The sequence below is a fragment of the Myotis myotis genome, unplaced genomic scaffold, assembly GCF_014108235.1.
Source record: "Myotis myotis isolate mMyoMyo1 unplaced genomic scaffold, mMyoMyo1.p scaffold_m19_p_8, whole genome shotgun sequence".
Taxonomy (NCBI): domain Eukaryota; kingdom Metazoa; phylum Chordata; class Mammalia; order Chiroptera; family Vespertilionidae; genus Myotis; species Myotis myotis.
In genome coordinates, this window is record NW_023416390.1 from 24,401,285 (window position 1) to 24,427,281 (window position 25,997).

At 40.4% G+C, this 25,997-nt stretch overlaps 1 protein-coding gene across 12 annotated transcripts in view; it reads right to left on the reverse strand.

Moving 5' to 3' along the window:
• Positions 1-25,997, reverse strand: part of EPHA4 (EPH receptor A4) — a 137,473-nt gene that overhangs the window by 76,866 nt on the left and 34,610 nt on the right. The window lies entirely within an intron of this gene.

Genomic DNA, 25,997 nt, shown 5'->3' on the forward strand with positions numbered 1-25,997 from the left:
AAAATCACAGCTAAAGTTTCCCCAGTGTTTCCTGTGTGCTGGGACCCTGCTTATATGCACAGTGTTTAATCCCCCGGCGCCTCTTTTCCATAGGTACTCTTATTAGCCTTACCTTAGGAATGAAGAATACCAGCTTTGAGCAGTAAATTGCCAGTACCTGACCATGCATCTGGTAAATGTCAGGGGCCAGCTTTGACCCTAAATGTCTTGCCCCCAAAGCCTGCACTCTTTGCCACATGCTATGAAATCTGAGAGCATGGTCTTGAACCAACCAGTTGGAAGTATAGCCAAGTGCCAACAAAAAAAATTGGTTGCTGATTATTTCCTAATTACAGCTACAGAGAGGGCCAAAGGGAAAAGACCAACAAAAACAACAGAGCACAAAAGAAAAGAAGAGTTGTTCAGACGTGAGTCAAAATTTCTGGGGAAAGTTCTAGATACTACCAATAGTAGATTCTGGAATATAATGTGTTTTAAAAAAATTAAGATCAGAAGATAGTTTGTGCTTATTTTCAAATTAATAAAACCCTCCCCAGGTTTTCAACACTCCCCTCCCTTCCTCCACACCCCCCCGCCCCCCTCCACCACCACCAAGGGGCTGATGCAGAGAACATGGGCCATATAGTTCCTTATGCACCTGACACACTTTCCATGACTTCATCTTTACAAACATCATCACACTGACACCGAAGACTGCTTTCACTAATGTGGAAAAACCCACTAATTCTGGGAAACCTCACAATAAAAAATAATTAAGAGAGCCATGCTCCCCTTTTTTCTCCCTATACCCTTCACGATCACCTCCCAAATCTGTCTCAATCTCAAATAAAAATTGACCAACACCATCAGTATTAAACCCACAGTGACAAGGTCATTAAACATAAAGTTATTTCAAAGACCAGAGGGGGAAAAAAGTGACAGTTACCGACAATCTTTCCAGTGTGATCCACTCTCAATTCTTTCCAGTTATCACCTCCTTAAAATGTTTCTATACTATCAAGAATACCAATTGGGAGAAGAACCCATCAGGCAAGTTTCCATCAGCCTGACCCACCAGAAGAGACCAACCATGCCAGCAAGCCAGCAGATTTTATTCAAATGAGGAGAGACAAAGAGGTCCACAAAACTGCTTGATTCTCTGAGCAGCCTCATTCCCTTGTCTCATTACTCATCCATCAAGCATCCGAGTGGCTTCCAGTTGAAGGCTGTTCCTCCCTCTTGCACATCCTGTTGGTATTTCCTTAATCGTGCTCTTGTAATCGCCAAGTGGAAAGGGAGTTTAGCAGAAGCTCCAGAAAGGCACCCAGTTCCTTCGTCGCTATTAACTAAAGTTGTTTATGGAATTTCCTTTAACGAGCCAGAAGTTTATGACGTGTGGCGCACCGACCATAAAAGCGCTCAGAGATCAATCTCTCCCTTATTTGCTTTCATCTCTCACTGGACCGGAGCATCTTAGAAAAACAAGTTGCTCCAGTGACTGAGATTTATGTGTCTCGAGTTTATACAGTCCACATAATTAGATAGGGTTCAACATGCAAGGTGCTTTTGGTCATGCTTATGATGGCCCTAGGGTTTGGATTAAAATCAGAAACTCCAGGTTTGGCAGAAAGAAGCACTGGCTTGTCTGTCCCACATCAAAGACCATGAGTCCCTGAACTCGGGACAAACCCACTGGGTCCTGTCTGTCACTCACTCAGCCACAGCCCGCAAAGGCAACCTGTCCCAGGGTGCGAGGACGGCCAAGAAGGCATGCATTGCTTTTATTATTTCACTTCTGGATGTTGGAGGAAAACTCTCCGTGTTCCTAATCCTTGTGCACCCCCATTTCACCAGGCATCAAAATCTTAAAACTCACAATGGCAGTGAAAGATTGACAATGAAAATTGGCCTGGGGCTGACTCATTGCAATGGGAAAACACGGCTCCTTCAAAAGCTTGTAAGAAAAATAGAGCGGTGGGAAGCATTGCTAATTCTTCAACTTCCATTCCAGTAAGACTACATCCAGTCAAAAAATTAAATCCATAGTTCACAAAAATCATAGTGGAGGATGTCTTTAATTTCTTAACGTTCAAAAATTAGTCCTATGAACATATTAATTCAAGAAAAAACTAGTTTGGATTTTTGTGTATTTTTTCTACATTTCCTTGAAGCTAGTATTAGTGTGCTATCAAGAATATGTACATGTGAATTCAATTGGAGAATATGGTTTTTTACCTATTTGTAAAATTGAAGGCTGCTGTTCTTTAAACACACTAACTATTTTTATTCTCTTTTCCTCTTGCTTTTACAAGCACAAGCTGAAAATACCAAATTGTCATTGTGCTATTCTCAGCAACCCTTGCCACATTCTTTTGTCTTCAACTACATTAAGACCATGTTATTAATATTTCAGGATTCTTAGAAAGGATCTCTGAAAATATAGTAGTAGTTTTTCATGCACACAGCCCTTTTGCTGTGTTCAAAATGACCTACTAAACTGATGGCTCAGTACATTTTTTTATTTTTTTGCCGTGAGTGGTTGGTTCACAGCCCTCCAGCATTTGGTGCACAAATGTGTAAGTACATCCCATATTTATTCACCACTTCTTCGCATCTTAAAAATTTTAGTTCATCTTTCATTGTAAAGAATATCCCAGTGAAAGATGTCTTTGGTACAGCAAGCATTGACACGTGCTATGATTTTCTATCATTCTCTGGTGGGTGAGAACAGTTACACTGCATTTTTGAGTGATAATACCTTGGCAAGCAAGCTTGTAGCAAGCCAAAATGCACACCCAAGAGACAACATCCTTCTGCCCCTTTGCTGGTGAAGGTTCACTAGATGGGTTTCAGTATAATGGATGTTTGTACTTGGCCTTTCAAATATGCCACCGTGCTAAGATGTGTTCACATGTACAAGGCAAACTTTGAAACCATTTCCTTTCGTTTTGCCTTAATTCGTTCTTTCTGCTGACTTTAAATAAAAGAAAAATATCAATGAGGACAAGGAGGAGAAAGAAAAATTATTTTCTCTCATTAGTTCACCCACTACCCTCAGGCAGTTGTGCAATGTGGGGCATAAGTAGGTTTACAGATATGCATATTGGAAACAGTTCATTCTTGTATTTTTATTAATTATTGTATTATTTTCCATATGAGCCACCATAAACCTAATTTTGCCCCACCCTGTATTTTAGGATAGCCTTCTGTAGAAGTTTCTTTGTGGAATACTTAAACATAATTACTTTTGGTTAAAAAAATTAAAAAAATATTCCTAAGTTTATATAGTACCTTCAGGATTTCTTGGTGCATAGATGACTTACTTACATGAGGTGTAAGGCCCAATTTAAGGAACTAGTTAAACTTACTCTTGAAACATATCCTATATAGATATTAGGGTCACCTTTCTCCTTTTGAAAAAAACAAAACAAAAAAAAAAACACCAGAAAGATTGATAGTACCTGATTGTCTTTATAGTCTGTTTTTAGACAAATTTAGTTTGTATTTGAATACTATAGTGAGTTAAATAAAATATGATCTTTTTCATTTTACATTTTTTATTTTATTTTTTTAATATATTTTACTGATTTTTTTACAGAGAGGAAGGGTAAAGGATAGAGAGTTAGAAACATTGATGAGAGAGAACTATCAATCAGCTGCCTCCTGCACAACCCCTACTGGGGATGTGCCCACAACCAAGGTACATGCCCTTGACCGGAATCAAACCTGGGACCCTTCAGTCCACAAGCCGACACTCTATCCACTGAGCCAAACTGGTTAGGGCTCATTTTACATTTTTAATGTGGCTACTAAAACACTTAAAATTATCAGCGTGGGATGCATTATATTTCTTTTGGGCAATGCTGCTCACAGTCCAGACTATTAAGTCTCCTCTGGGCTTGTGTGTGTTTGTGCACACACGGGCACTCAGGCACTCTTGCAAATGCTGGTGCTGACAGTGGTGGGGATGTGTCCCCAGAACTCAAGGACCTTCAAAACTCACCCTGAGTCCACCTCAGAGGCTTAGATTTGCTTCTATTCAAGTACTGCTCTCAGCTCTAGCTAATTTGAAAAGAAAAGGATAGTTTGAGTTAAAATGCTAGCAAATAGGTATTAATGGGTTAAAAATTACATCCCTAGGTAACAAATTTGCATTTTAATATAGATTCTCCAGAAGGTCAAAGCTGAAATTCCAACAGTGGCTCTCCAGGGGAAATTTGAGCCATTCTGGCAAACTTGTCCTCAGGAAACAGTTGTCTCTGGGAGGCCTTTGTTCCTTCCAACCTCCAGTGAACGGACAGGCACTATGGGAGCTCTGCCTTTTGCGTTCTGATATACAGCATTTCAGTATGCTTAGGAATCTATTTTACAAATACCAAAGTCACTTAATGACCACCATTGAATTAGTTCTGATTAATTGTTCATCTGCTAGACTATTTATTTTACAAATGATGTAAGAATAAATGATGAGAAAAGAAGACACTGCCAGAGGGTTCCTGCTTTGAGGTTTTTTTTGTAAAAATGTGCGATACTCAGCCACCTTTGGGGAAGCTGTGAACTTTAACAAACATTCCCCATAGAACAGATGGGAAAACTGAGGCAGAGAGGTTGCAGAGTTGCCCAAGAGAGGGTTGCTTTCCTACTCCAGGCTATGCAGCTTGAACTACTGTGTTTACAGACCTCTTCTCTTGCTTTTGAATCCTACAGGATAAAGATAGACAATTGCTGCAGGGAAATGAGGCTCTGCTTTGGGTCCATCTGATTCTATTCCATTCACAAATAGCAAAACAGGGTCAAACACTGGGAAGAGCACATTGTCCCAGTCATTCACATTCCATAACTAGTTTTATTGATGCCTTGAGAAAAAATAAAAATCGGGTTTTTAAGGGACCTTAAGGATCACCTAATCCAGGGGCCGAAAACATTTCTGTAAAGAGCCAGATAGTAAATAATTTAGGCTTTGCAGTCCAAGAGGAAGATCCAGGATATTAAGAAGGTATTTGCATAACAAGATAAAAGTCTAACAGGGAGAAGGCTGGAGGAGTTTAATGAGGGGGAAAAAGGAAGACCTATGCAATACTTTCAACAATAAAGATTAAAAGAAAGAAGATAAAAGTCTAACATTTACCAAAAAATGTATTGATGAAATTCAAAATATAAAAGTAATTAAGTACAGTTGTTGTTTTTTTATTATTTATATAATACAGACTTACTAATGAAAAGAATGGAATTCCAATTTGGAGAGATAACATTTCACTTAATTGGGGTTGAAAGAAAGTATTTCCTATTATCAAATTGATTACAAATGTCATCTATAAAAAAACACCCTTAGCTCTGAGACCATACAAAAAACAGGTGGCAAGCCTGGGGGCCATACTTGCTGACATTTGATCTAGTCCAACATATTCATTTTCAAGGTAAATGACTTGCCCACCCTTTCCTCTAGAGGATCCAGTTTGGAATCCAAGATTCCTGAATCTCTGTTATCCTACAGTGCTCACCCCCTGGCCCCCCCCCCCCAAGTTTTTAATGACAAAGTTTAATAAAGAGTGCTTTCTTACCATTGCTGCACAAGAGTCAATTTTCCATCAACCATCTCAGTGGAAAACTGATTTGAGTCAGTACTATAAAAAGAAAATCCACCTTTAAGTGGATTTTCTTGATTAAATGATGTAACCTGATTTGGGGGACATTCTAGTCCATTTTGGGAGTAACTTCTCTTAGGTACTTCCAATTTTTGCAATTATACATTATGATTAATTTTAGCATTACATTTTTTTAGATTTTTCCTTTCCTGGGAATCCTGAACTTGGTTTTCATCTATAAAATAAAAGAATGACACTGATTGTTGTTTCTGAGCCACTAAGATTATGGAACTAAAATAGTAGTTGAAATACTTTGCATTTGTGACTTGTGTGAATACATGTTGCCTTAACTTTTGCCAGTGGACGGAGGTTTACTCCCTATCTCAACTCAGAAGTGTTGAAGTACTTTGAAAGGCATAACTGGGCTCTTAGGTCATCCTTGGTGTGGCCTAAGCTCTAGTTTGGGACATCAGTTAATAAAAAAAGAGGCACTGGAGTAAAGATGACCTGGATCCAAATTCAGCCAGGATGTTAAGCTCCTAGTCAGAGTAGCAGGCATTCTCAGGCCTCAGTACACACGAAATGACTTGGATGGGGGCCCAGAAATTGATCTTTTAACAAGTCCTCCAAGGACCATAGACAGGCTAGGTATCAAGTAAAATTTAATTTTAAAAATATGCGAACACATTTTTAGATTAAGTAAATTATTGGGTTGCATTTTCAAGGTTTCTTCTTTCTACCAACAGTTTATGATGCAAATCATCTCCTTGAGCAAGCCACAGTTCGATTCTACTATCCTCTACACTCCATCTCCTCCCACTGTTTCCACTCTTACCTTGGAGCTAGCTTTCACAAAGCCAGGCAGAGGTTAAAAAAAATGACACCTCCAAAAAAATCTATGCCGAAAATTGACTTGCTCTTTCAAGAACTGAATGCAGTATAATCCCATAAATAGGTGGGTAATTCTAAAATGTCAGATGCAGACAGTTTTCACATAAAATGCAGTAAATCCTCCCGAAGCAGTTCACGTAAAGCCTGCTAAATTTAAATTAACTCCATAAAAATTATTGAACACAAACAAAAAGAATGCAACGGAGAAATAACTTATTATTTTCCCTGCTTGCCTTGAAAATAGACAATCTAATTATCAGAGGAGCTATTTCTCTTTGGTGAATCTGGAGAGAGTCAACTTAAACAGTAGAAGTTACAGGATAGACAAAGTTCAATAAAACATGGAAGAGAAGCAAAGTAGGTAGCAGACTCAGCATATTAATAAGGTTTAATTCCACTGTCAGACACTCTGCTTAAAAGCAGTCCTCTTCCCTACAGGCATAAAGGTACCAATGGGAATGAATGTTGCCAGCTCTAATCTTTGTACCTCCAATTTTCGGCTGGTAAGCCTGGGGTTCTTTCTCATGGGGGACTTTTTAAGGCAATTATGCTTCCAAATTTAGATGTAAGTAACCTGACTGATAGGACAAGTGAAGGGCGTCAGTATCTTTGAAAAAGATATAATCCACTCTGACCTAAAGCTCCTACCAGGTTTGACCACAGTGTGGTTAGGAACTTTTATTCAGCTTGATCATTTTTCCTAAAATGGGACAAATATGAATTTGTAATGAATCACAATAGATCATTGCTGGAAATAAATAAGTTATTTCAATTTGATAAAGGTGACAATTTTAAAATAGAAGGCAGCAAAGCAAACTGTAATAACAACATGTGTTCTTAAAAATATGTTGTTTGTTAAATAAAGATTCCTGATTTCTACTCTAATCCTCGTTCTCCCATATAGAACATTGAAAATTTGCTACATAAAAAAAAAAAATTAAATAAATCATGGATTTCAAAGTTGCCTTGGAAAACAATTAATTCAGGGAAATAATCTCATCCTCAGAGCGCTACAAATGTTGTAGGTATTTGTTCCCGTTATCTCATACTAAATATCACATATCAATGATTATGACTTCCTTTGGTAAACTGTGAGTTTAATGAAACACTGGTTTAATTTTTTTCTCAGTTGATCAATCAACTCAGTTGATTATATCTTATTGAAGATATAAATGTGAGTAGGTTGAGTAGAACTTGATTGAATGTCTTACATTAATATTTTTAAGGTTATGACAAAATTTAAGTTTTTCTGCCTTTCGAATATGTTAAAGTTTACATTAGGAAAGGAAATACATGAAGGTAAAAAAAAAAAATCACAAATGACCACAATAAAAAGAAAAAAAATCAAGAAAAATGAATGCTTTTAGATGAATTAAATGCAGAAAGTAGTCATGTTTTAAAAAACACCTAATCACTGCCTTGAATTTAATATAAAATTACTGAAAATATATGGGAATACTTTTGAAAGATTTAAGTGTATGCTGCCCTATAACTATCAATCCTCAACCCTGATAGAATCTCAACCAAAGAGATGACATGAAATCCTCACCATTCACACCAAATGTGATTGCCTCTGACATTTCTGAGAGGGACAGGCTTTTTGATGAGCCATTATTTTCTTCTTCACCCTTTGATACTTGAGATACTGGTTCTTTACACATCTACTGATTGCAAATAACAGGCCAGAGCACTGAACAAAGGAAGCATCTGTTCTGTTTCATTCCTCACACTACCCCATCTGAATTTAACCCTAGAGTCTAGGCAATTAGCATCATCACATAAAAAGTTTGTCCATTAGAAGGCGTATGCATTCATGCATTCATTCACAGCCATTCATATTTTAGCAAACATTTATTAAGCTTTTACAAACTAATAATAATAGTAATAATGATAGTACTTACTGAGCACATACTAAGCCTTGAGAGGCTGGGGCAGTGGTTCTCCACCTTGGCTGCACATTAGAATCACCTGGGAATCTTTTTAAAATCCTGATTCCTGGGCCTCATCCTCGGGAAATTCTGTTTCTTTGTTATGGGGTGGGGCCGCATTATTAACAAAGAAACAGAATTTCCGGAGGATGAGGGCCAGGAATCAGGATTTTAAAAAGATTCCCAGGTGATTCTAATGTGCAGCCAAGGTGAGAACCACTGGGCTGGGGAATGCGAAGCTGTTGCCTTCCAGGAGGGAGCAGACCATTGTTCACTATGACATCTTAAGGAGTTCTCTCTTGCTGACACTTACGGGGATCTATCCTACACACCTAACCCAGTCTGTCTGCTTGTAGAAGGAACTAACTAGCAAACCAGCATCTGACAGAGTAGGTGACCCCTGAGTGGAAAACTCCCAAGGAAAAAGAGGTTAGCCAGGAAGCTAGTTCCACCCAGAAGTTAAAATAACAGTTAGTGATTGCTGACCAGGAGCAAATCACTGTGGTGGCCACTCCAGATACTGACCAAGCTGATGTAGAGAAGGACCCTCTTTTTAGGGAGATCCCAGCTCAATTGGAGGTTTTCTCCTTAACTGTAAGTACACCCTCTACTTCCTCAGTTTCTCTATTAAAAATTAAAGGTTGTAAGAGAGACTGGGAGAGAATGAAATATGTTCTGAAGCTGGGGCCAGACCAAGAGAGACAAGTGTTAAATAATTATTTGATTAACTCCAGCTGCATTGCTAGTCATTGTCATTCCAATGACTTTATAGCCTGAGTTGTCACAAATCATGATTTATGCAGCTGAAGCGACTGCAGTAACAACTGCTCAATGCCCCTCTTCTTTTTTGTTATGTTGATGGGGCCTGAACATCTAAAAAAAAATCTCTACAAGACTGAATTCCCCAACGTTGCAGTTATTATTAGCAGCACATTATGATTCTCTGCTGAGTTTTGTGATCAGGGGTCCCTTCACTGTTTACCTTTTGAATATTATTTATTAAGAATTTTTTGAAATAAATGTTCTGAATACTCATGATTTTAAAAAGTGACTTATCTTAATGGGTGTGATCAGGTTAAACATCTGTTTTTGGAATTTCATATAGTGGCTTCATGACTTTATAGAGCTATCTGCCAGCATTTGATATTATATGTGTTTGACTATCCCAACACTGCTTATGTCTGAGAGAACAAAATAAAAATTCCCAAACAGCTCCCTGAAGAGTCCTAGTCTAGACCGAGTGAAATTTATGGGAAATTTGCACCGCCTGTTTTTGGTGAGGTAGAGGCAATCTGAGAGATCAGAGGAAGAATCAGCAAGACCAAATGCCCGAGATGACATTGAGAACGTCGTTATTATATACACCAGTGCTAGTCACAGCCTACCCTCTCCCACTGACTCAGTTATACTCCGAAAGCTGGGGAGACTGGATAATCTTTTTAATGCATTCTGAACATGTTGATAAATCATTGTCCCAAGAAAGCAGCTTTACTTGCTAGCAGGAACATGCCGTGTGACATGGAATGCTCATGTACACCCACCTTGACAAGATTGGCCGGGCAACTTATCATGGCGTATCTGTGAGCTTTCACCAGGACCACCTGGACACATGGGAAGTGAGGAGAGCTGTGCCTTTATAGATCTGAACTCCACAGCACTGGGACAATTTCCTTGCTTCCATTTGATCTCTTACAAAACACAAAGGGCTAGTATCTAGATCCTCCTTACTGTATGGCAGGTCGGGCTGATTCCTCCCCACCCTCCCTCCTCCTCAGCGGCTCTGGGAGGTTCTCCTGGCGAAAGAGCTTTGGCAGCTTCAGCTTTCTCTGTCATCAGTTTGAATTCATGGGAAAGGGCAAGGTGCCAAAAGTGCTTGCAGGTGAATTCCTTGCCCCTTTCAAGTGCATCTGACTTCACACCAGTGACTTTAAGTGTGTTTATCTTTTGTTGGGAAGGATTATCAGTTAAGTCGGTAAATCTTTTCCAGGTATAAATTATAAATCACAAACAAGGATGCCAGGGGAAATATCAAGTCATAATCTGCTCGTTTGTCTGTATCTCATCCCAGGTATCAAACAAGAGCAATCGTGATGAAAATTGATATTCTTAAAAACAAAAACAAGATGGGGATACTGACATGTTCCCACAGTGTGGGCCACAAAGGAAGAGTGGAATGACTCCCCTTTGTAAAATATGGATGGGATGGCAGTGGGAGCTGACCCATTTAAAGAAAGCAGGAGAACAAACCAGGCTTATTATCAGAAACAAAAATCCCATGAATCACTCACATATCCTAAATTCATCTCAGATGTACAACAATCTTTACTCATCCAAAACAAACTTCTGGACCAACCTTCAAAAATAATCTAAACAGCATGGAAAATAGAAAACTTTTCCTACAATTCCATTTACAAGATGTAGCCCCCTCGGATTTAGGAAAATGGTTTAATCTCTGTGCTAATTACTCTTCCTTTCTGTACATAACAAAGCAGGTGAAAATCATTAAAAAATACTTTCAGCCAGCCATCAAAAGTAGATCATTTCTGTGTCAGGAACGCTGAGACCATGAGAAAACCTGCATTTTATTTATTAGAAGAGGAAACTTTTTTCCCTAGCCCTGAGGCTGGATCATTCTGAAAGAGGTTTGGATTTGAAATAAATAAAAAAGGGGGGGTGGGGTGGGGAGGGAATGAAGTCATAAATACTTCTCCCACGGGGAGAAAACCATTTGGCAGGTGGATGATCATCTCTATGAACAAAATGAAGCATTTTTCCTCAAGGCTATGTCAAGGTTACACTTGGTATGTCAAAACCACAACCATTAATCCATAGCACACATATGTAGGTACAGGAAATGGACCCAGAGTGCGGGCCTTCCCAGGGGCCAGGCTCTATGGGACATGGACTGGATTCCAGGCCCAGCATTTCCCAACTTAAGGCCTCCAAGCCTCAGATTCTTCACAGGACACCAGACCAAATAATTTATAAAATCTCTTTTTAAGTCTCTAAAATTCTAAGCCTCTACTCTTCCCAGGATCTGCAGACTCAATGATTCTGAAATAGCCAAAGGTGTTTTAATAACCACTAACGTCATGTACATTTTGGTTCAAATGATATTCAGCAGATTAGTCCAGAAGTTGTGCCTGCCCTTCCAGGACTTGTGTGGGCTCATTGGGGAACTGGGAATCTAAGCTCAGCCTCTTACCGGCCATGAAACCATGAGCAGGGAATGAGTTATGGGTCTACCTAAAGAATTCCCCCCCAATAAATTCATAACTGTAAACTTTTCATTGAACTTTCTCCTATCTGTCGTAGCAGAGATTTCTGCATGCTCCTATGTTCTTTTTGCCACTTACAAAATCAAAAAAGGGGAACCAAAGAAATGCTTTTTCTCCATGGTGTTCCCTCGTTCCACATGTCTGGTTAAGCACCTACATATGCCTGGCATAGGGAGGGGATGACTGACAAGGTCTCTGCTTTTGAAGAGCACACGCTTTCATGGCAGGGTTATAATTTAACAGGGGAGCAGAACCAGTGATGTAAAAGGGAGTGAGGGTGGGGATGGGAAAGGGTGTAGAGCAAGGTGCTTAAGAAAGGCCTTTCATAGATGACACATGAGTTGGGGCCTGAGCTAAGAAAGGGACAGCACAAATGCTTTTACATAGGAACATCATTTTAAGAAAAAGAGAAAGTGATGAAGGCTCTGGGATGAACATGTATTAGAGGGACAGAAAGGACAGTGCTGTCTCTGGGGAATGTTTGAAGATCAATAGCAAGGCTGAGCTCAAAAGAGCCAGCAGGGTCCACAGTGTACAGCCGTTGGGCAAACTACGGCCCGAGGGCCGGATCTTGTTCCGGCCCTCCGGTCCAGTTTAAGAACCCATTGTGGCCCTCGAGTCAAAAAGTTTGCCCACCCCTGGTGTAGGAGGAAGATGTAGAGTTTAAACTCACTGTGGCAATGGAATTTGCTAGAGCTTTTTCAAAAGGCCATTTTGGCTGCTAGTCCAGCATAATGGTAGGGAGTTCTAATGGAAATAGGGTGACCAGTTAGGTGCTATTGAGAGAGATGGGCCAGATGCTGGTCACCTGGACCATGGGGGAGGCAGTGGAGCCGAGATCAGTGGTTGGATTCCAAGTGAGTGACATAAAGAACTAACTTTGCTTTTTCTCATGGTCATAGATGTCCCTTTAAGTGGACTTAAGATACCAAACAAGTGACATAAGGAGCACATTTTTATTTTCCCCGTAGCTCTGTCCTTCAAAATGAGTCATGTCTAGATCCACCTGAGCAGACCAGGCCAAGAAGTGACCACTGCTGATTACAGGACACCTCCCACCTCTGCTAACACAACAGCATTGCCAGGCTGATGACCGAGCCCTGAGTTCTAACCACTTACAGTGGGCCACACCTAGATAAGAGCAACATAACAGCAGCCACTGACGCAAGGGAGCCAGCCGAGGGGCCGGATTCCTGAGTGTGATTCAAACTGGAACTGAGAGCACAGTGGACAAGAATTTGTCAACAGCAATATAAATAAATGAAGAGTTATTAGGTTTTGAGTTGACATGAGGGAGCTGTTGGTGTGGGCAGTGCTCCGTTGTTATTTGAGTGAGGCCTTTACTTTCCTGTTTCCTCACAGAGCCAACTTGGACCTAATTAGGAGACTGCAGATAGCTAGCTGGTTTCCAGGAACACTGAAAAGTGAGAGTCAATTTTTCTGACCTGGTACCATTCCTGCTCTTTTCTTTTGATTGCCCCTGTGGTCATAGAGCTCAGTCCTTCACCTGCAGTGCAAAATGATCTTCCTTTCCAGCTTGTAAGAAATGCAGAAACGGATCAGACATTAGGAACGATTCTCTCTTACAGACCCTCTTTTTTCCTTCCTTCTACACAGCTGTAATGAACGGTATTTTTAGAGGTTTATTGGCCTTCTTCCCTGTAAAATACATTCCTAGCTCAAGAGCAGCAGCAAAGGTGCCTATTCTGTCTACTATGAAATTTCTAGCACTGAGTACAGTATCTTGTAATGGTAGCCACTCAATACATATTTGTAGAGTAAGTAAATAGATGAATAAATGATGACACAATTAACTTTAACATCTAAACTTTGATGACCATCTCTAGAAGTCAGGACACAGGAGGCAACTGGGACCACCCTTGGCTATGATCCAAGTTTTACAAAGATAATTTCTGGTTCACTTTCTTGTTTCTATGGTTCTTGGCCATTTGGACTTTGATTTCAACCTCAAACAATCTGGAAACATTGCAGACTTTGCTGAAAGTTGCCAGCAGGGAAACAGGGCAATCCTAACACAGGCAGGCAAGTAGGCCTGATGAGAATGCAACACACAAGGGGTAGGAGGAGTGGGGAGACAGAATCTTAATGCTTTTACATTTGAGTACTTGTCACTTAGAAAAGTAGGAAACCAGTGGTTCAGATCACCCAAAAGCAAATATATCCAGAGAGCAGATTAGGTTTGAAAAGCTAAAATATTTAGATGTGAAAAATTTGGGAAGGAAAGTTATCAGTGAAAGTTGGAGGGGGTGGGGCTGGAAGGGAAAGAATAAGTCATATCAAAGGCAGACTTGAGAGCTCAGGCCGATAGGATAAGAGATAAGTCCCTTTCCTAAGTTAGTCACACCCTCCCACACACAATTCTCTTGGCACAGGTTCTTTTACTAACAAAGCAGGCATATGTTTGAAACAAAACATAGTGCAGTGTAATAGCTATGGTGCCTTTAAATGTTGTTTAAAACTTTTTTAAAAAAGCATCAAAGGGGACGAAGTATAACAAAATATGATCCATGGTTTGAGAATAATAGAATCATAAAATTACTAGGGTCCTTATGGCCACAACGGAAACCCAGATTTCCTTATCATACTTGAGATGTGTGTGAACCTTGAGTCACAAACAACAGAGCTGACATTAGTCCCAAGGCACTGTGAGGTAGAAAATAGACGGTGATTCACAGCAAGACTGAGGGAAAGAAGAGGTAGAGAAGAGAAAAGGACACTGACATTGAGAAAATGCATTTCCTTTTCTTCAGCTCTTCAGGCCAACCCAAAAGAACTTATTTCTGCTCCAGCCGTAAAGACATCCCACCGAGGATACTGTGGTCCTGGATGGTACTAATGCTGTTGGAAACTGCTACTCCCATTTAATCCTACCACTAACTATCCCCTAGGAAGGGAGACTTTCAAGGTTTAATGATAAAAGAATATTAAAAGGCCTGTGCATAGAGGTAGAACAACCACATTAACGTTTCAAAGGCTAGGCAAAGCGAACATTCTAAACTCAACAAAAGCAGATCACCTCTGCACTGCCTAGAGTTCCAGCCATGCCCTTTCTAACTCCTGGGATCTTTTTTTCTGCCTCTATAGTTTCTGCTCCCATTCCTTTACTGGCCACTATCTATATTTATGGTTAATTAGTAAATACCCATTTTGTGTCCTAAGGAAAGTAGGATGCTCATGCTGATTGCATTATGCCTGTGTTTAAGATCCTTCAAAGGCCCCCATTGTGTACATCATAAAATTCAAACAGTAACATAGAGAAACTAAAGATCCTCATGTCTAGTCCCACCTTGCCCCTCAAATGTCCTACACTTCAATCAAACCAGATGGGCTACCATTTGTTTTCATTTGGATCATTCACACATTTTCAATCACTTCAGAGTAATAAAATCTTAACCTCTCTTCAAAGCCTAAAATCAGCCACCACCTCTTCTATCAAGCATTACTACACTCGAGAATCAAACTCAAATTACTTTTTGCGCACATAGCACTTCTTCTATCTTTTATGCTTATTTGCACATATATTTATTTTCCAGCAAGCAACTGGTAAACACAGAAGACAAGACTTATGTTACACACACACACACACACACACACTCATTCAGAGCCCATTATCTTATCTTGAATATAATAGATTTCTCTTTAGATAGTAGCAGTTCTAAACTTACTAGTAAAGTGTTTCAAGACTTTTAGTTCCAATTTCTCTCGCCAAGAATCTCATTTTTGAGAGCTCAATTGTAATGTTTCCCCCCTATGCATTGGTGACTCTGAACAAATGAAAGTCAATTGTTCTTGAAACCCAGGTTTCATAATACAATATCACAATATTTTGATAAAACCCCCTTCAATGCTTGCATTTTTAGTATGCATTACTTGGAAAATTATACAATGAAAAATGGCTAATATAATTCAATAACTCGTTAAAGCATATTTGCATTTTATTAACCACTGTAACATTTGCATTTATTTGGAAAATAGAGATTGTAAAGACTGGTTATTCTATACACAGAAAGGTTTGAGCTGGTCTATACACTGCTAATCCAGGGACATCTTGCAAAAATTCCTTCCATATTTTAACCCCTCACATTCTGTGACCTATTATTGTGACTGTGAATGTCAATCAAGTAGCTATTGCTTGACCTAAGTTCAAGCAGCCAACTTCACTTTCAACTTTCCGCTCTATGAGAAAAGGAAGAAAGCTCTACCCAAGACCAAATAAATGGTTCTGATTAGATGTTTCAGGATATAGAAAAAGTAGAATTGAAACTGGACTTAAGGTTTCCAGACCAAATGCCTGAGAGAGTAAAGATACTACAACCAAGATAGGGACTAGCAGTGGTTCTCAACCTTCCTAATGCCATGACCCTTTAATACAGTTCCTCATGTTGTGGTGACCCCCAACCATAAAATTATTTTCGTTGCTACTTCATAACTGTAATTATGCTATTGTTATGAATCATAATGTAAATATCTGATATGCAGGATGTATTTTCATTGTTCGCAACCCACAGGTTGAGAACCGCTGGTAGAGGAAGAAGAGTTGGTTAGGAAAAAAAGTGGTGAGGGCAGTTAGGCAGTCATTGAATCTGAGATAGTTAAGTTGAGATATTTAGGAAGTAATTGGAAATGCAGGTCTGGAGGTCATCATGAGCAGAGACAGAGGTTTGGAAAACATCTGTAAAGGGCACAAGAGTTATAAGAGTAGATGAGCTGCAGATTCAGAAAAAATTCAGCAATCTTGGAAACACCATACTTCAAAGGCAGTTGAAGAAAAAGAAATTAAAAAGGCAGAATAGACAAGAGAACACAGAAGAGGACTAGCATTTGCTGACCACCACCAGGCACTTGGCCAGGTACTTTAAATATGTGATCTCATTTAGCCCTCATCATTTGCTCTTGACCTGAACATTGCCAGTTATGCCCACTACACGGGTGAAGCACATGAGAGTATCAGTGAGCAATGGCACTAATCAAAATCTATATTCATCATGGAAGGACCAGGAAAGTTCATGAAGAAAACCAAGGGAGATCAGAATTTCACATTGTCAAGGAGGCTATCAAGGAGAATGAAACTCAGGCAGACACTTGGATAGTCCATGTCAAAGGCGTTTCCAGCAGTTCAGAACAGTACCAGGGGAGTGAAATAGGTGGAAGTTAAACTGTAGGTTTGGTCCATGAGATGAATCACAATGAGTCAAAAAGTTAGCTAATAATACCTATGCAATAACCAATCTAGAAATGTACAGACAACAGATTGCTGTTACCACAAAATTTATTACAGGGATTTAAACCCACACCCATCCCAGAATATGACAGTAGCAAAGTCTCCCACATTTCATTGACTTGTGTTGTATTTTTATATGGTTTGCCTTTCATGTTCCTAATATCTTAACTCACAAGCCAATACCTCTTGCCATAAATTAAACATAATAAAAAATAAATCTTAATTATTAAAATTTTAACTATCTAACACCACCTACAGGTTGAGAACCCTAGTATCACCAGCAGGCCTCTCACACTTACAGAAACACTGGCTGATAGCTTGGGTAATATGGGCAGCAAGTAGTTATTGGGTAATATGAATAGCAAATAACTATTGGGACTATGTACACTTTTTATTATTTTAGTAGATTCTCACAACAATTCTAAGAAGGACTATTATTAATTGACTTGTTTATTTGATAAATATTTTTGAGTACTTAGTCCTAGTGTCAGTGTTCTAGGTACTAGGGAAAAATCAAAACCCCTAGTTAAATTGGTGGTGGGACAGAGAGAGGGAGTGAAGAGAAACAAAAAACTAAGTATATATAAAATGCCAAGTGGTTAAACATGTTTTGAAGGTGGGGGGAATATATATTTCAGTTGGGAAAACTGAGGCACTGAAGCAATGTCTGACTTGCAGAGAGGGCAAGGGAATGTTTATGAAGTGATGAGCTGAAGGTCAGATGCAGGGAGACTCTGGAGCAGACTTCTGGCCACTCCTGTGTCAAATGCTAGCCCTGCTCCTTAGCACCAATGCTCCACAACAGATAAGTATTAAAGCCATCACATTCAGCCTGAGTGCTCTTTAATGCCAGGCTTCTGAATGAAAGAAACTTGAGAAAGCATAATCACCTCTATGCAATCAATAAGACAAGTGGTAAGTTAAATGTATCTTATTATTCCTCCAATGCTTGCCTATCTTTTCAGGTTTTTTTAGTTAAAGTGAGAGTAAGGATGAGAATGCAGGGCAATGGCTAATCCATGTTACTAGTAAATCTTGGTAGATCTATAAGATGTTATGACCCACCAAGTGAACCTTAGATAGCCAGTCTTACAATAGAAAGAATGTTACCTACAAAGCACAGTTGTCACCCCTAATGAAGCCTGGGCTAAATGAAATGGCAAACTAGAAAAGACAATGAAGCATAGTCCTACAAAGTGACCTTTCAGAATTTCCCAAATGCGTAACCAACTACATAAATATCAAACATATCATAATGGCTTTATTTAAGCTGGGAAAATAAATTATATAAGAAATATGTACTGGGAATTCTTAATATTTTCAACATCTCAAGTGTCAATTCAGATTACTAAACACAACCTGAGTCAGTTGCCACAAAAGTGATCTTAACTAGCACCTAAAACCTAGATTTGATCTGATCACATTTGAATGACTAACATGCTTATATTTAAAGTATGTGTTCCCTAATTCAGAGACATGAAATTAAGTTTTTCAAATAATAATCATATTTTTATAACTGTTTAAGTTCCCAAAAGTGTCCTATCTATTGTCTCAGTTACCTGGAATAAGTACTAGAAAAAAAAAAAAAAAAAAAAGGAGGCACATTTCCTAAGTCTATAAATATGTAGTTATAGCCTTCTGAAAGAGCTTACTGTTTTCAATACTCATACCAAATTACATGCTCATGATAGAAATTTCTATTTCATAAAAGAATGTGGTAAAAATTGATGATGTAAACCAGACCAATCTGTCAAGTAACATGGCATTCACAATGGCCTCAGGGCACAGCAGCTTCCAGTCATCCATCCCTGCAATGTGCACACAGAAAGGACATCCATTATGCTGCGTGCAACTTACCATTTAGATGGATGAAAACTAGCACTAGCCTCAATGTACAATACATATATTAACTTAAAAGGTTAATTCTCTGACTCGTGTTCTGGATACTGGAGCTGTGCAGGAAAACAAGTTATCTTTGCTCTGTAAATTACCTTCCAGTGAAACAAGATAAGGGAGGTGAGAAAGGGATATGTCTTTTATTTAGTTTCATTAGTTCAGACAGTGGGGATGCTCAGGGGCACCTTTCCAGTGTTTCATCAGTGGAGGCAGAGCTTCGCAGTGGTTAGGCACACAACCAGAAGTCAGATACTTCATTGAATGATAGGGCTGCCACTTCAAAGTGAGAAGTGACACTGAACTCTCACTTGTAGCTTCTTCACTGAAATGCGACAACATTATGTGAGGAATAATGAGACAGTGCCACAAGTACTGGGCATAGTACTCAAAATACACTGCTATAGGCTGCCCTGAGATCCTCACCAGGAGACATAAGCATGGAGCCTATCACCTCTATTTAGAAGTGTTTCTTCCTGACAGTCAGATTCCCTGAAAAGACATTGCTAGGAGTAAATAAAGAAGAAAAACCCATTGAGTACTTCTATTATTTTATAACCTAAAGTGTATTTTTTTATTGATTTGTTGGGGTAATTTAAAAAGTTAATTTATTTTCCAGTTATAGATGATATACACTACTATATTAGTTTCAAGTGTACAAAATAGTGATTAGATATTTATATACCTTATTAAGTGATCACCCTGATAAGTCAAGTACCCACCTGACACCATACATAGTCATTACAATACTGGGGGGGGAAGGGCGTCCCTCAGCCAGGCCTATGTCTTCTCACAGTCCAGGACCCCTCAAGGGATATCTGGCTGACGGCTTAGGCCCACTCCCCGTGGAGTGGGCCTAAGCCAGCAGTCAGACATCCCTCTAGCAGTCTGGGATCCCCTCACTCCTTACCACCTTCCTGCCTGCTCACTGTTCCTTACTGCTTGCTGCTCCTTCCTTAGAGCTGCCATGGAGGCAGGAGAGGCTCCCACCACCACCTCTGTGCTTGCCAGCCGTGAGCCTGGCTTCTGGCTGAGCAGCGCTCCCCCTGTGGGAGTGCACTGACCACCAGGGGGCAGCTCCTGCATTGAGCGTCTGCCCCCTGGTAGTCAGTACGCATCATAGTGACCAGTTGTTCTGGTCATTCCACCTTAACAGTTGCTTATGATTTTATTATATAGACTAGAGGCCCAGTGCACGAAGATTCGCACAATAGGCCTTCCTTCCCCTGGCTGCCGGCACTGGTTTTCCTCTGGCACCTGGGACCTAGGCCTTTGGTCCTGCCACAGGCTTGGCTTCTCCTCGAGGCTTGGCTTCTCCGCTCCGGCCACAGCACTGAGGCTTGGCTTCTCTGCTGCAGCCACAGCAAGGCTTGGCTTCTCCACCGCGGCCTCAGCAGCGGGGCTTGGCTTCTCCACTCCGGCTGCAGCGGAGAAGCCAAGCCTCTTCAGTCTTCAGTCCTCTTCAGTCTTTGCTCTGTGCCTGCATATGCAAATTAACCGCCATCTTGGTTGAGTTAATTTGCATACTCATCCTGGTTGGGTGGTGGGCATAGCGGAGTGACACCAATTTGCATGTTTCTCTTTTATTAGTGTAGATTATTGACTGTATTCTCTATGCCAGAGGTCCTCAAACTTTTTAAGCAGGGGGCCAGTTCACTGTCCCTCAGACATTCCACACATGCGCACTACGGGCCCTGGACGAGTCGGCTGCTACGCAGGGCAGGCAGTGGCGGCAAAAACACCTGGCGGGCCGGATAAATGTTTTCGGCGGGCCGCATGTGGCCCGCGGGTCGTAGTTTGAGGACCCCTGCTATGCTGTACTTTACATTCCCATGACTATTTTTATAACTGGCAATTTGTACTTCTTAATCTCTTTCACCTTTTTTCATCCATCTCCTCAACCCTCTCCCATCTGATGATAATCAATTTGTTTTCTGTATCTATGAGTTTGTTTTTGTTTCATTTGTTCATTTATTTTGTTCTTTAGATTCCACATTTAAGTGAAATCATATGGTATTTGCCTTTCTCTGTCTGACTTATTTTACTTGGCATAATGCCTTCTAGATCCATCCACATTGTTGCACCGATTGAGTACTTTTAGTTGCTGTGTCTCCATAGTGCTAGACATAGTATATGATCCTCTTCACAACTCTGAATGACACACTGCTTTTCCCACTTTATTTTTTACATGGCAAATGGTGTTTCAACAAAGCTTCCAACTAGTTAAATGGCCAAAGTGAGAGTCAAGTTGGTGTCTATCACATTCTAAATATAAATACAGCTAATATTTATTGAATGATTATGGCTTTGCTCTTTACACACATAACCTTACTAAATACTTAAAACAAACTTATGAATAAGTTAACACATTATCTCTGTACTAAGCTAAAGAAACTGAGGCAAGTAGAGTTAAACAGTGAGAACACAAGGTTAATATGTTTAAGAGTCAGTATTTAAACCAAGACAGTGTAAGAGAATAAGCTAGAATAATGAGGCAATTGGGTAAATTAAACATCCCCATTTTCTCATGGTTCAGAGGATTCTTAGTAATAAACACATTCTACTCTTTAATGACAAGTGTTTCTGATCAATGAGCATGCCCACCTGCGCACTGGCCCAGTCTCTCCCAGAAAAACTTAAAGAAGAAAGGAACAGAAAAGGAGAAATACAAAACCATAACCCTGGGGAGAGGTGGCTGCAATGAACAGATATAGTCCTCAAAGGAAGCCTTGTATACACCTTCACAATCTCCAGGATAATGTTCAGCCCCACAAGACTGAGGGGTCATAGTCTGACTAGAGACTCCATCCTCATTCCCACTCAGACATTTACAGCCTGGTATGCTGCCCCCCCAACCCCAACAGAAGAGATCCACATGGGTGTGCTCAACCCTCAGGTGTGTTTGGAATGGCAGAACCTGGAAGCCCATGCTTTCTTAGGACCTTCTAATATCCCTCATAAGATTCAACACAGGCCCAAATGGCATGGTTCAGTGGTGAGCATCAACCTATGAACTGGGAGGCCATGGTTTGATTCCCAGTCAGGCCATATTCCTGGGTTGCAGACTCGATTCTTAGTGTGGGGTATGCAGGAGGCAGCCCATCAATGATTCTCTCTCATCATTGATGTTTCTATTTCTCTCTCCCTCTCCCTTCCTCTTTGAAATCAATAAAAATATATTTTAAAAAAGATTCAACACAAAAATATTAATGGCTTATATTTATCCCACAACAGCCTTATGATCATGTTATTATCATTTCATAGAAGAGAAAATTGAAGCACTAAATGATGAAGGAACTTACCCCGTGACATTGCTAAGTAACTAGCGGGCAGGTTGGACTGAGACAATGGGTCTCCAGAGCTCACTGTGCTGCCCTGCAAACCCCTTCTTTTAATGTTCCCCCCAATTCCTGAGGCTCCTGAGCAGAGACAAAGGAATTCTTTCACATATTAAAGGTGTTTATATATCTTTCCCAAGCCCCACCCCGACCCAACTACTCCCTATTTCCCCTCCCCTCCCTTTCCACACACACTACATAAACCTTATCTGTTGTTTAAAACAGAGGTTGGCCTGTCCTGGTCACTCCTGTGTAAATGCAGTGAGATTCCTGATAGGAAGGCCAGTAATCCCTAATAAAAGTCTGATAACAGTCTCTTAGGTGAGAGAGCAAACATATTAGCTTTAGAGGAGAATGTACTCATTGAGTTAAAAATACACAGACAAAAGAAGATAGAAGGACCAGCATAAAATAGCAAATAAAATCATCCTAATTCCAGGCTGGATAACCACCTCAACAGAAAGTACACATTTGCCGTTAGATTTATTAGCAGCAAGGACAACAAAATCAAACAGCCAACTAAACATTTTACCTGCTTACCCACCTACAATGCCCAGTCACCTTTGTTTGCTTTGCCCTTACTCCCTTTGAATCACCAAGGCCCAATCTCAATACTTTTTTCATTATAATAATATTATCTGATTCTTGCCTTGCTTGTTTGCAAATCATTTGCATAAACGGCACTTCATATATGAACTGAGTCATCAATACAACCCATAAAAGTAGTTCTCCCATTTCCCAGATTAGGAAACTGAGCTTCTGGGAGGTGACCCAGCTATCAGGGCAGGAAACTGATCTGATGCCAAAGCCAGTGCTGCTCCCATTCCACTAACTCCTGGCCCTCTGAGGGCCACCTGCACACCTTTCCTTCTTTCTCCTGGCCGCCTGGTTTTGTGTACTGCTGTGCCATCACCAAATCTGCTACATCTAAGAATGTAAAATAGTTTGCAAATGCTCACACAACTAAAGGTATGCTCACTCTTAGCCTCTGTCAGATAGGCCCCTCTGATAAACCAGATAGAGAATCAAATTAGCATTTGCAGGCTCAAATAAATTAAAAGCACAGAGCATTAAAAAAAAATCTATATGAAAAAACAAACACACACACAAAAACCACAAAAAAACAAAGACGAAAAAAAAAAGCCAACCCTCATGAATATACCCAACATAGTAATAGTGGTTCTCTCTGAGCAGTAGGATTATGGGTAATGCGCCTCACAGCGATACTCTATACTTTATAAATGTTTTATAATTACTGTCTATTACACTGTTGGATATAGGGAAAATGATTTTAAAAATGTTAAGTGATCAGCACACTGAAATGTTGAGTCTCTTAAGGAAGAAAGGAAAAGGCAGACATTGGCCATGGGGGGACTTATTTTGCCCAGTCCTGAGGGTGAAGGTGGCCTCACCATCCACAGAGCTAAGGGCAGAAACTGAGTCAATGGCTCCCTCTTTCCACCAGGAGCTGTGACTTCTGGGAAAGAGTCACCCCTCCCTAAGAGCTGCCAACCCTTCTCACATCTAAACACGATGACTTGTACCAACAGAGAATGCCCATCCTCTAAAACAAGCGTTATTTTTTAAAAAATATATATTTTATTGATTTTTTTACAGAGAGGAAGGGAGAAGGATATTAGAAACATCGATGAGAGAGGAACATCGATCAGCTGCCTCCTGCACACCCCCCACCGGGGATGTGCCTGCAACCAAGGTACATGCCCTCGACCAGGATCGAACCCAGGACCCTTGAGTCCGAAAGTCGACGCCCTATCCACTGAGCCAAACAGGTCAAGGCATCTAAAACAAGCTTTAAAGATGGTTTGGATTTGGGTAGAGAGGGAGCTGATTATTCCACAGGCAGAGTTAATTATTTTGACCTAATGCTTTGCCATCCCCCTTGGTGTCAGGTCTCCGACTTAAAATTACCCCATAGGCCATCACACACTGTCTTTAAAAGCAAAATTTGAGATGGCACTGAAGAGTATACCCTAACTTTTCATAACTCCACAGTCATGTCACTAAATGTGACACATGAAAGTCAGGTCATCAGCTGGAAAGGTTCTTAGGTACAATACACGGAGCTTTTAGACCCAAATCAAACAACCTTTTGTTCCTTCGTTGGGCAAACCTACTGGTATATTTTCCTCGGCATGAAGACAGAAGGCTGGAAACAGAAAAGGTGTTTTAACGTGAGTACTGTTTTCACAGGAGGAAATTCGACCTACCACCAAACGACTCATAAAAAGGGAGAAAAACGGATTCAGAAAGTGAAATGATTTCAAGTGTTATGTTAACTGAATATCAAAATAATAAACATCCAAAGCAAACAGGCCCGTAGGAGCAGGCAATAAATCAAAATACGTGTGGGAATCGGACCTCATTAGGTTTGAAAAAAGGAACACTGTTGCACAAACTGGTTATTAGCAGCAGGTTCTCTCTCCCTCCCTCTTTTTATTTTCTTTTTTCCTCTTCAGAAAAAATTGGGACAAAGCCCACATCTTGTAATACGGAAGTTCTTTCCTTATTGTACATGTCTCAGCAAGTCGCCATCAGCTGTTACTCGTTATTAGGGATCTGTGTCAACGTTAAGGCCAGGAGACTGACTCATGCATCAGAACGGGGAAGAGAAAGGCCTGATGATCCCTTTCAACTGCCTTCGCGTTCAGTGTTATGCATTACAGAGGAGACGGCAGTTCACATTCTCTAGCATGAAGCATTTGAGCACAGCTGGAAGCAAATTCTAGGCTGGAACAACACAGCAGCGGGTGGGCTGAACAGAGGGATGGGCGAATACCTGTGCCGAGCATGACACTGGTGCTGGCTCTGCCACATGGCAGAACCCTGCGGGAGGACCAAAGGCAGGGATAAAGGGCCCCTGGACCCCCAGAATTCTTCTCAGGATCAAAGCAACCACCAGCAAACATGGCTAGGCGAGGAATTCTTAAATCTGTGGACTCAGGGCTCCATGAGTAAGACTTGGGAATAGGGATAGGAGGAGCTCTGTTCTCCTGCTTCACTGGGTGGATCCGTAGCCGGGAAGGGAAGATCTGCAGCAGGACATTGCAGTCTGCAGGAAGGCAGTTCTCTTGGTCCAAATCACAGCACCTTCTACACTCAGCCCAGACTCCACTGCCCCCTCATGCTGTGATACAGGTGATTCTGTGAGTACTCTCCCACCCCAACTTCCCTGGAAGTCCTTCAAATACCAGCTATATAAGTGGCTGAAGACAGAATTGACACCTCAGGGGCCTAAGGCTAAACATATCAAGGCTAATTTAGAGTCACATAACCAGCCCCATGCACCCAGAGACATTCAATTTAATAAAAGAATCAGGTGTTAACTGGATATCACATTTTGTAATACATGCAAATATCAAATTATTATGTTGTACATCTAAAACTAATATAATGTATGTCAATGATATCTCAATAAAAATATTATTTTAAAAAATCAGTTAGGGTCCAACTGCCTCAGTTGCTTCTAATATGTTTCAAGAGCACTTAGGAAGCAAAGGCAAGCAAGAATTATTACTAGGAAAGGCCAACAAGGCTTCTAACCGTGACTGGTACTGAAACCACAACATTAGGACAGTGATGTTAAACTTTCTCTCCGAGGTCCCCTTAGAGCATCAAAATCCAGTTAGAAGATGTTTATACTGGGACCTTATTACTCTAGTATAGATGAGTAGATTAACCACTTCAGTGCCTCTGAAATGCAGATCATTTCTTACATTCTTCAAAGCATTAGACCTGTTTCTGCTTGCAAAAATCATGTGTGCTTTCTGAGCTTAAGGAGCTAGAGTGCCTGGGACTCAAAAAGCCTCTTTCAAATAACTTTTGTATTGTATAATTTTAACAAA